The 12587-nt window shown below is 38.2% G+C and overlaps 1 long non-coding RNA gene across 1 annotated transcript in view; it reads right to left on the minus strand.

Annotated features, from left to right (window-relative positions):
• LOC120323522 overlaps positions 1-12379 on the minus strand; it is a 52609-nt gene extending 40230 nt beyond the window's left edge. Inside the window, exon 1 of the long non-coding RNA XR_005564045.1 lies at positions 12226-12379. This is a non-coding gene — a long non-coding RNA (uncharacterized LOC120323522). The remainder of the gene's footprint in view (positions 1-12225) is intronic.
• Between the last annotated feature and the right edge of the window lie 208 nt (positions 12380-12587).

Genomic DNA, 12587 nt, shown 5'->3' on the forward strand with positions numbered 1-12587 from the left:
GGCTAAAGATAGAGAAGATTCAACCATTCATGTCCTTCTGTCTACGTAAATAAGTCAGGACACACACTTTACCTTCTCCCTCCTATCTTTAGTCATTTGCAATATCTGGAACCTCCATTAAATGTCTCGTCATTTTCATATGGATTATATTATGTAAAAAGGAGTTCAATACTGAAAAATTAAACTATTACAGAAAAAAAGACAAAATTGGGAGAGAAGAGGAAAAAAAAAACAAACTCAGAGGTATAAACTGTGATGCTGTCTGGTCTCAAACATAGTGATAAAAAGACAACTTATTTTTTGCTTCCAATCAAGTATGCAGCACATACCACAATCCAAATGATGGAGCTGACCAGGTGATTTCTGCCCTCACTGACTCCAACATAAATCTGGTTTTGTGTCCTGTATAGGATTGCTGTGAGTCTGTGCTGGGAAAACTAAGAATAGAGTTTGAACTGCTGCCATAAGAAGAAGCAAAGAACCAAACAGAACACTATTAAAATGTCAGCATTCATTTCTGGTCTTAATAGCTATGTACAACACCCCTGCTCCTTCACAAAAAGGATTGGAAGGTCACTGTCATTTCTGGTCTTGAAGACATGTGTCACTCATTTCCAGCCTCTTCTGATATTTGACAGTATGGACCTGCCTGGAGCACAGCAAGAATAAAGGGTGACACAGCTCACTGAGCAAAATTTCATTAACAATTTTCCTCCTACTCAAATAAGAGTTCACCCCTGACCCTAAAATGTAGAGTTTGCTACAGAAGAGGCACTTGTGAGAGCTTCAGTTAATGCAATCCAGTCTTTGATAAAGTCAGGTCTCTGTCTTGGAGAAATGCTTGAATTTATAACCATCTTTGATAAAATACTACATAATCTCTAAGAGAAGAAATAGGCCGTTTCAGCAGATTAGGTCATATTTTTCATTGTTTAGTCTGATCTGAGTTTATCACACCAAGCAAAGCTAAAAGCATGTTTTCTCAGTGAAAACATTTGCATGTCTGTCAGCTACATTTGTGCATTCATACTCATGTAAGAATTAGTAGTTTACTCATAATTTGCAGATTAGATGTTGTATTTCATTTTTGTAAAACTGGAAACTCCGTTAACAATTTAATTACTAGCTTGCCCAGGATATACTGCGTTGTAGTTTGTACTGATACTTTTCTTTTTTCTGTAACATATCCTCTTCAAATATTTACAGTTGATACCTGACTTAACACCTTTTGCAGATTTTGCTTCATGACAATTAATGTTGCTTCAGTCAAGCAGCCTCTAGATTCACCAAAATGGTTTCTATTTTAAAAACAACTATATACAACTGTCTATATAGCCTAATGCACAACATTTTATCATAACACAGAGCATGATAATTGTTATTTTTATATTCTTATTAAAGACATAACATGAAGTTTAATTTGGGTGAAATCATGCCACTTGTCCAAACCCGTGAACACTAGATTGAAACAAGTCTCCCAAACTTAACATTTCCACATTTGGGGGGATTGCGGTTTTGAATTTTAACCAGCCTCTAATATTAAATGACACTAGTTGCAAAAGTAATGTATTCTATTCCACCTGTCCAGACACAAATTAAGATGATCTTAAAGCATGGATGGGACAAAGAGTGTTGTACCAGCAGACACTGCTCTTCTGTAGAGTAAAGCATATCTGGAAGAGAGTCCTGTCACAATAGCTTTAGAGTTTCTACTCTGTAAAAAAAGATTCAGTTCTGTTCTATAGAAACACTTCATAGAATCACAGAATATCCTGAATTGGAAGGGAAACAGTAGGATCATCAAAGTCCAACTCCTGGCTCTGCACAGGATATCCTCAAGAATTACAACATGTGCCTGAGAGCATTGTCCAAGTGCTTTTTGAACTCTGTCAGGTTTGGTGCTGTGACCACTTCCCTGGGGAGTCTGTTCCAGTGTTTGACCACCCTCTGGATGAAAAAGTTTTTCCTGATATCTAAATCTCCCCTGACTCAGTCTCATGCTATTTCCTTGAGTCCTGTCACTAGTCATGAGAGTGAAGAGATCTGTGCCTGCCCCACCGCTTTCCCTCATGAGGAAGTTGTAGACTGCAATGAGGTCTCCCCTCAGTCTCCTCTTCTCCAGGCTGAACAGACCAAGTGTCCTCAGCCTCTCCTCACACTGTTTCCCCTCAAGGCCCTTCACCATCTTCATTGCCCTCCTCTGGATGCTCTCTAATAACTTAATATCTTTCTTACATTGTGGTGCCCAAAACTGCCACAAAATTCAAGGTGAAGTCGCCCCAGTGCAGAGCAGGGTGGGACAATCACCTCCCTCAACTGGCTAGCAATGCTTTGCCTGATGCCCTCCAGGACATTGTTGGCTCTCCTGGCTGCCAGGGCACTGCTGACTTATATTCAACTTGTCATCAACAACCCTAACCCTAACCCTTTCCATGGCACTACTTTCCAGCATCTCGTTCCCCAGTCTGCAAGAACATCCCAGTTGCAGATTCTGGCACTTGTCTCTGTTTAACTTCATAGAGTTGGTGACTGCCAAGCCCTCTAATTTGTCTAGATCTCTATGCAAGGTATCTCTGCCTTTGAGTCAATAACTCCTCCCAGTTTTCTGTCATCTGCAAACTTAGTGTCCAAGAAATTTATGAAGACATTGAAGAGCACAGGGCCCAAGATGGAGCACTGTGGAACCCCACTAGTGACAAGTCACCAGTCTGATGTCACCCCATTCACTATTACATTCTGTGCTTGACCCATGAGCCAATTGCTCACCCACCACATGATGTGTTTACCTAGCTGTGTGATGGACATTTTGTCCAAAAGAATCCTGTGAGATACAATATCAAAAGCTTTACTGAAATCCAGAAAGTTTGAACCAACTGGCTTTCTTTGATCAACTAGGTGGGTTACTTTGTCATAAAAGGAAATTAGTTTTGACATGCAGGACTTTCTTTATGAAGCCATGATGGCTGTGACTGATGACTGTGTTGTCCTTCAGATGTTTTTCAATAACTGCCAGGTATTCCTTATGGCAGGAAGGAGTGATATCAGCATTTTTAGAGAGAAAAAGAAAGCTTAGTATCACTTTATTATTTGGTTTGAATTTAAAATACAGTCTAAAGACAGTTGTGTAGTGGGAGTGTGGTCATTTTAAGTAAGTACTGTCTTATGTTGTTCTTGTTTGTAATGTTCTTAGTAACTGAGATAACAGTGACTGATAAATAATCAATACCTGCAAGACCACATAAATAAAGCAGAATATTAAGATGAAAGAGCTCAAGAATCAAAAGAGATTTTGAGACTATTCCCAAGCAATTAGATATTTCCTTTGTTGACAGACTTTTTTTTGAAATGTATCACTGTCTTTCTAACCAATACTTGGAGTTAGTAAGAACTACTCCAGCAGCGAGCAACTGAAAGAATATGACACAAGCTTTAGTTTTCATTATTATTGTTTCTGAATATTAGGGAGTAGGGATATTAATTTAATTTTAAATTTCTACTCTTCCAGTAAAGGCTATATTAATGAAGATAGCACATAGGAGTCTTAAAGTATGATGTAAGGCTGTATGGGGGAGACCTGTTCAATGTGGGCGACCTGTCTCCCAAATTCAGTTCTTATACTTCATCTTTTAATTTATTCAGAACGCCTTTTCAATTCACACCCTCTGATCTTCTCTTGTATAAATCACATTGCCCCTGCTTATTCCTTCAATAACTTCATACTGGTACCTACTATGAGGTACTCAGAAATGAGACAATACTGCATCTTCACATTTTATCACCTCAACATACTGCACAAGACTTGCACTTTGGATTAAAACTTAGCCCAATGAGTGCAAAAGCCAACAGCTGCAGGGCTTACATTTCTCTTTCTCCCAGTAAATAAGGCTTAGGAAAGCTTTGAATTCCACAGAGACAGATAAAAAATGTAAAGGATCAATTCGCATTATGAGAAACAGATCTCTAAAAAGTTACAAACAAGGTATCCATATAGCTACACTCTTTTTCCTTAAATGATATTTTATAGAGAATATAGAATTCTTCACTTTTCCTCAATTTTTAACTTAAATGGCTCTAGATTAAAAAAAAAAGTCAAATATTTGCAATCAGTCTTATTTTTGGTATTTAAAAGTAGAAAGGGAGCATTTATAGTTTCTTTCAGTTAGATTAAAAAATTAAATCTGCAGCTCTGAATCTGGGTAAAATTCTCAGTAATTTCCAAGGTTACTGCAGTTGTGTTCCTCTGGTTGCTGGTCACCTACTCTTTCTTACTGACCAGAAGACTGATGAAAAACTTCTCAGGGTCTGTCAACAGCCTCCAGTATATATTTGCTGCTCCATTACAGACTGTAACTTCAATACTCATAGCATTTAGTGAGGTTGTTAGACTATAGAACTGGCTCTTAATTGCATTAGCCAGCAAAAAGGGGGTCTCTGGAAGAATGGCTGACAAAGAATTTGGATCCAGAACACTCCTACAGGACTCCATGCCTCCCATATTGTCCTCTGTGTCTTTTGTCCTATTTACTGTGCTTTTTAAAGCTTATTGTTTACCTGGGAACAAAATTCAGTGAGAACCATGAAATACAAGTAATCATCAATGTTTGCCAATAACCAAAGGGTAGTAAATAAGGTATTAGCCACAGAACATCAGCTACTAAATGCCTGGAGAGTGGCCAGTCTGGCTGGAAGTATGTATTCCTTTTCTCCCCTGCTGTCATTTATGTCAGTCTTGAATAGATTCTGTTTTACTATGCAGTGGATTACACCCAAAGCTTATGGATATGAATATGGGTTGCTTGCTTTGCTCTCTCTGATCATGCTCCAGTGGTATTAACACTTGGGGTCAATCTGGATTATCCCATGTTTAAAAGATGGCAATTAAACACTTCAATTCTTAATTTCCGAGAATTTCTTCTTGCTTGTATGAAGAGCTAAAGCAATTGCTCTCACAGATTTTGCCAATTTCTTGTTGCTGGTGGTCTGTGTAGTGGTAAGGGGAAAAAGAAATAAAACTGTTGCACAAGTATATTCCCTTGAATCTGAACAAGTTCCAAGGAACTTAAAGGTTGAATGGGTGACTTCACTTTTCAGAGACATTTTCTCCTTCTGTGTTGAGACTCCATAGTCAAAATTAGCTAAGATGTAAACCTAAAGCAAAGTCTGGAGTTCAAATTTTACCAGTTTTGTGTTCAGGAAAGAGCCTGGTTTGTCATCACAGGAGGTAAGGGTGACTGCATGTGAGACCGTCTGGGATACCACCAAGTGAGAAGGAACTTGGGACCCACTTCCAAGCTGGAAGAAAAATGTAAAGAAAAGCAGAAGGCTATCTTTAGCATGCCAAGTACATTAGATGAAAAGATTAGATCATCCTAAAGGTAAAAGAGACTTTCCACTCAAATATATATCTCTGATGTCATGGAGTAGCTGGTGTGAAAACTTGCTCAATATGTAGTAGCTCAGATATTTTAGCTCACTATTTATTTTTATCCTCAGTATGTTAACTAGGAAGACACTGTCAGAACTACACAAAATGAAGACACTTTGAGTAAGAAAAAATATTTTGAAGAAGTGTAGAAATTATTATGAGAAAGACTTCATTTAAAATATTGCTAAATCCCCTTTCTAAATACACTGGTTTAGAACTCGAACAGGTCTAATCGGGACTGAATAGGCAGCTTCAAGGGCCCTGGAAAAGTAGGTGAAGGGCAAAAGAAAGCAAGATGCCTGCTTAGACTCACTGTGTGTGACCTTTCCTAGGGCTAGGCTATGAATTTCAAGCTTGACCATAGTTTTCTGTCTACTTTTTTGAAGGCAGGGATTTTTATGTATAGAAAGAACTTCACAATGTAACTATGTGAAATGGAGCACATATTTTCTCTATATTAAGAACAACATAAATCAATGATTTTAAAGATTACATTATTCTTTTCTCAAGTGGAAAAATGTGTGACTCTCTGACCAGATAGCAGCTACATGTCAGTAACAATGTTAAATTTAGCTTTCCAAAATTTATTTCCCAAACTCTCTGACAGTATGCAAAGAATACGAACTACCCAAGGTTGAAAATAGGCCACATAATCCAAGAGGCCATAGGGCCTACAAGTACCCTTAGCCATGAAGGTGTTAATCAGCATATATACTCTCATCTGCATCTAAGGAGCTCTGCAATTAAAATTAAAACTTTTATGCCTGATCCCCAGCTTGCTGCTATTCAAAGCTCCTATCTGCATACACTGGGGATGGAAAAGGCCTTTTGAAAGTAAATAATTGGAAAAATTAGAGGGATTTTCGAAGATTGCAGAGTTTCCCTTTAGGACCAGTCCAGGAGCCCTGTCCTTCTGTCAAAGTACAAATTACCCCCATATGGTGATGTCCGTTCTCTCAACTGTAATTTATTCATTATGCAGAGTGCCGAATACCAAATGGTGAAAGCACAGCAGCAGAACAATGAAACAGGCTTGGGAAGCTAATAAGTGTCCAATCAATGAGAACCTAATGAACTATAACATGTAATACTTTATAAGGCATTCAAATTAAAAAGGGAGGAAAACCCAACAATGATGCAATATCAATTTACTAATTCCAAGTCTAATCAAATGAAATAAACATCATCCTCCAAAAATACAGTCATAACTGACATTTGAGGAGGGGGAATGAGTGGAAGATATGATCAAGCCAGAATTCCTTTAAGAACATAATTAGTACTAACCAACTGTCTTATTTAATGTAAGCTCTTTGCACCAAACCCTTCTGGTGAGGTAGTAAAAGATTGTTTGGGGTTTTTTAGTACACAGCCTTTTCCCCTGAATCCCAAACGTCTTATTTGACTATGAGTCCCATTCCCACTTTTGCTAAAAATCTTGAATCTGATTCTGTAGAAATAATAATAATTAATAAATCATGTACAAGGTAGTCTCAGGAAGGTGTTCTGTCTTTCTTAAACAGCCAATATGCAGAAAGTCTTCTGGATAGAGCTGATTTCAATTACATGCTGGCAAGGAAGTTATTAACTCCTTCTCCAAGATGAGTAGGTTAAGGCAGAGATCCAGGTATCCTGTCTGACAGATCACTTTGCTGGCTTTACTGTCTGCTGGGCTGCTCAGTCAAGAATCTCTGTCCTTTAGTCTTCTTCCACTGATACACCCATGAGAAATTTCAGTTCATTTGTCTCTGAATTATTGTTTCTGTGTATTTTTTTAAAAAAGTTTGTTGAGGGCTCTTTTGTGATCATTGCTGGTTTTTGTATTTTGAGTATCCGTAATCCATCTTAGATTGGCTTCTATTGCCTTCCCTGACAGAAAAGGTGCCAACAAGATGGTTCGTTCTTGTCTCAGCCAGCTACACATATTAGCAATTCTCACAGCAGTTGCCAAGTATAACTGTACATCCTCCTCTTCAAGAGTGGCTGTAGTTTTCTTCTTCCACAGCAGTTGACGTTAAGTGTCTTCTGTGTTTCCTGCTGCTCCTGTTTGCATGTACTAGTGGTTAGTGTCAGCTTCACTCTCTTTCCATTTCTTCTTCTGAGTCTCTTGCCTCTTGTAATTTCCTCCATTAAAAAGAATAAAATAAATCCCTATAATTCCGTGTTTAAATTTGATGAAAGGCATTTTGGTCTCAGGACTCCTGCTTCCATCTCTGCAACTGATATTGTGGCCTTTTGCGCCAGTCACAGGAATGAAGTCTCTGGATTGTACTGCAGGAGCCTTGTGCTGTTTATAAAACTGCACAAGGCTGTGTACTAAAAAAACACGGTGCTGTTTATAAAAGCAAAACCGTGTATTATGTGTGATTTCAAACACGTGGTCATAAAAAGGTTTTGATGCTGTCTCTCCTTAGATGGGCAAACAAGCACTGTTTATAATAGTCATGCATTTCTGGAAGCTCTGTTATCCTGTGTTCATACAAAACCAATAGCAAAGGAACCCTGTGAGTTGGTCTGATTTGCAATGTGTCTGTGTCCTTTTCTTCAGGATCACAGTCACTGAACAACTTCTGGGAACTAGAAGCAATTGTCTATGATGTAAGAGAAATCTTTCATCAGTGAAAGGAGACAAAAAAATGATATTGTGTGCATTTGTCTGGACAGCAATTGCAACAGGTGGGCCGTAAGAAGGGTGTTCAGCATTTTAGCAACACTGGACATAAGTAGGATGTTTGCATTGCTCAAAAGACTTGCTAAGGAGATCACATCAGTGAAATTTACACTAGCCCAAAGAAAAACTTTTGAGAAATCTAATCAAGTCTTTCTCGGCCTGTCTCACATTCATATAGAAGTAAGACGAAAGGATGCAAATGCATCAAGCTCTGCTTTGGAGTCTGACTGTAAGAAATAAGTTATTATTATCTGAATTCTTTTTTTTTTATTATTTTACATATCTGTGTTGTTTGTTGGCTCACAGAGCTTTCTTTTTCTTTCTCACACCTCACACTTTGGCCTGACAACCTCAAAGCAATTGCTACTAAGATTACATTAGCAAAACTCACTCAGCAATGCAGGTGCAGTAAAACAAAAATAAAAACGAAACTGACAAAAATCAGAAGAAAAAAACATGACAGAACTGCTTTGTTTCCCAAATTATCATTGTGCAATACAGATGTGGAGAAGCAGCAAATAGCTATTGCACCACAGATAATACAGAAAAGCTCTTCTTAGAACAATGGGAGTAACCCTCCCATACTCAGAACGTGAGCTGTCGCTGGGAATTAATGTCCATCAGATCTTCCTCACTGCCTGGTATTTCACTACTGGGCTGAGCCAGAAGGTGCGCTCACGAGGTCAAGGGGGAAGGTGCAGCACAGAAGATTGTAACACATGCAGTTTAAAGAGAGCATTATCAAACTAAGTTGTCATTTTTAACTGCCCTTCAGGGACAGTAGTGGAATCTCAGTCCCCTTTTAGTGAATGGAAGCTTTGCCTGTAACATTAAAAACAGAATAAGTACTTTTAACTGTTAGACTTGGCTCTTTTTTCCTCTATTATTATTATTATTACTGTTTTAAAGCCAGGCACAGCATATAGGGTTAATGATGTAAAATCTTAGCATAGTGCAATAAAACTGATACTGAAATAGTGTCCCCCCACTGTAGGAGGAATCTGCAATCAGGACTTCCAAGCACATGCAAAAAATAACTCTTGGATCAGTCTTCTTGTCTTCCAGTAGACTTGGCAAGAAAGACAAGCCATATGTGAAGCCAGCCATATATCAGTTATGTGGTCTTAGATATTTGCAATAAAACAAAGGACTCTGCTGTCAGCCCTCCTGATTTCATGAAGCCTTTACAGCTCACAGCAATGTCCCTTTATCAAAAGCCACAAAGTTATCCTTAGACATGTGCATTTCTTAGAGAAAATATTCTCTGAAATAGCTATTTATGATTAATTCCATCAGGGAAAGGGGAAGACATGAAAGGACCTAATACAGTCAGTTTCAGCCATGCTGAATGTATCTAGATATAACAAGGAGGGTAAAAACAATTAAAAAGAAAAGCGGTAATACTGGGGGCTGGAGGAGGGTGGGGGAATTAAAGTACACATGCATAAGACAATAAGCTCAAGAAGAAAATCTTTGTAACAGTGATGTGGATGCCCCGGTAAATTAAGTGGACCTAAGACTTCATCCCCAAATTCCTCCTGGCCATTTATTTAGACATTATTAACTGGCTGTTTCATACAGGGATCATGTTAGGAGTGGATTCAAAGAAAGAATTTTATAACAGTGCTTCTTTTCGCAGCTAATTCTGGGTGGACAGCCTGCACTCAAGGAACCAAAAGGAAGGCTGGGGAATAGTTCAGGGTGAGCCATGAAGTGAGGTCAGGAGCTAATGAATAGCCGACACCCCAGACGCGCAAAACCATGTGGATGTGAATGGCCCTGTGTGTGTGATTACTCACATATGTGGAGTTCAGTGGGCACTCGAGCTCAGGAAAAGAACTAGTAGTTTTATTTGATGTAGTGGTGAAAGGAGCCAGGGAAGGAATTTTAGAAGTGAAGTGAGGTGATTACAGCAATGTTTTTCTGAACTGGCATTAAAAAAAAGGCTTAAGAGAATGGAAATTTTACTAAATAAATAGGGTTTATTATAGAACAGCAGCAATGGTTCTGACAAAAAGTTTGTATGAATTTCAAGACTATAATGACAAATCCTGATTTTTTAGTCAAGTATTATCAACTATTACATTATAAACAAGAGTAAAACCCAAATGGACAGATTAGCATTTCTGTTCATTTTCAATTCTTTTTTACAGTGTTCTCTTTGTGCAGACCCTGAGTTTTTAAATTTCTTGAGCTTTCTAGGTCCAATTCAGTGAGGCAGTTCAGCTTACTCCAAGTGTGTGTTTTGTGTCACCGAAATTAGTGGCTTACAATGTTGTATGTGCTTAAGGACCTTGCCATGTCATCCAGGTTGTTTATACCTTTTTCTTTCTAAAATTTAAGAAGAAAAAAACCCTAAAATTGACTCCCCTCCCATCCTACTTTTTAATTCCTCTATATGACATCTTTGCAATTAATATTTTTAATAAGATTATGGATTCATATACTGGTCAAATATGTGTTTTACAATGAGTATTTCTTACTAATGTCCTGCTCAATATCATGCTGTTTCTGTGGACTCAGTACATAAAGCCTAAGAGGTCTTATTCAGGGATACTGTTATAGCTAAGTTTATAATTTATATCTCTAGACAGAGCAACAAATGCTATTATACAAATATTTTAAGCTATCACAAGGAGAGGAATGCTTTAAAATAATTCTTCACTCAGAAGTTGCATTTGCAGCTCTTTTCAGTTACTTTTCATTATTTCACCACAGGGGAACAGTTTCAAGGAATTATGATACTAGCCATTATATTAAAAATGAGCTCTGGAAGCCCATCCCCACCCTAATAAATATCATTTAACATTCACTGTTGTGGAAATATATAACAGACAAGACAAGAGAGTTTTTGGGGTTTTACTTCTCGCAAAGGTAAGAAAATATTAGCAAATGTTCAGATCTCCACTACTCAAAATATTATGGGTCAGATCCAAGCAGAGTGGAGAGGTCAGTGCTCCATCATCACAGCTTTATATCATTATGGGCTTTAGGGCATAATAACCTATGAGAAAGCTTGCTTAAAAGATGGGAAGGAAACCTGAAAAAGGTTAATTATGGCACGCACAGCACTTGACAGTCCCTTTTCAATCTGATTCAGCTCAGCTGTGAATGCCGTTGTGTCCTCAGCACAAAGCTCCTGCTCTCTGCCACACTACTTTCTGTCACCCCAAGGTTGTGGTGTGGTTCCCCCACAAGAATGAACCCCAAACCCAAATGCCATGTGTTTTCCAAAGGGTGCACCTGTTTTGTCGTGGATCTGGTGCTTAGAACTTGCTGTCTGAAACCTTAACACTCAGAAACCTGTTTTAACAGTTTGGCTTATATTCATTAGGAAGCCCAAGGACTGATTATTTCTTGGGGGGGATAGAGGGGGGTGTAGAACAGGGGAAGAAGAATAAACAAAACAAAAACTTAAGCCTGTGACTAATTGGCTGAAAGGATGTGAGCAATTCAGCTCCACTTAATTGAATGTGGGCTTAAATTAAACAGAAAGAGTAATTGCCTTCGAAACTTTGCATTGCAGATTGCTGGCCTCTTCTATACATTAAGTGAAAGACTTTGAGCACATGTGTCAGTGGTGTTGCTGACAGGAACCCAAATATCCTGTCGTATGCATTTGCATTCAGAGGGCTTCATTCTAGAAGGGATTACTCTGCATTATACTGATGATTTTATTTACAAGATGAATTTTCTTGAAAAAGGTGTCCTGATTTTGGCTGGAAATTTTGAATCACGACCATGCCTTCCAACTGCTGGCTGCTTTCCAAATATTTCCTGATCAGAAGACCTGAAAATAGTACTTTATTTTTCAAATAAAAAATAAAGAGTTTTTGCATTTGGAGCCAAGGCTGTATAATTTTACACAAATTTTCCACTGTTTTGGGGAAGAGTTTCAGTTGAGCAAAGCCATACCTGCCTTAAACATGCATAATCAAGGAGTAGAGAGCTGAGGAATTCACCCATGAAAGTACAGAGCTCAGTTATAAGGCATTTTCAAATAAAAATCATGAATTAGATTGTTTTGTCTGCACACTGACATTGCCATTTATTCTTTAAATCAAAGCGATATCCACAAGTTCTAACCTTATTGTGCTATGCACAAAAACACAGAACAAAAGATTTGCCCTACCTCTCAAAATACTTCGCTGCAAGAGCAACAAAAACCCTTTGTTTGCTATTTAAGCAGGATTGGTGGACATCATCTCTAAGCAGAAGCTCTGAGAATCAGCATTTTCCATCCTCTTCCAAACATGTATATGCACATTTTCACACGAGTCTGCTACAGCAAAAGGACTCCTAAAGAAAAGAATCGAGCAGAGCAAAGGGAAAATATTACTTTATATTAATAACAAATGGAGTGCACAATGCATTCCACATACAAAGGTTACCCATTTGCGGAGCTGGAAGCCGAGGGCATTTTAAAACTTAAAGATCTCTTAAATAAACATATTGGTTTAAGTATGAAGCAAATATTCTTAGCTCAGCAGGTAG

Source organism: Pipra filicauda, unplaced genomic scaffold (genome assembly GCF_003945595.2).
Source record: "Pipra filicauda isolate LSUMZ 115617 unplaced genomic scaffold, ASM394559v2 scaffold27_size4233163_pilon, whole genome shotgun sequence".
Classification (NCBI taxonomy): domain Eukaryota; kingdom Metazoa; phylum Chordata; class Aves; order Passeriformes; family Pipridae; genus Pipra; species Pipra filicauda.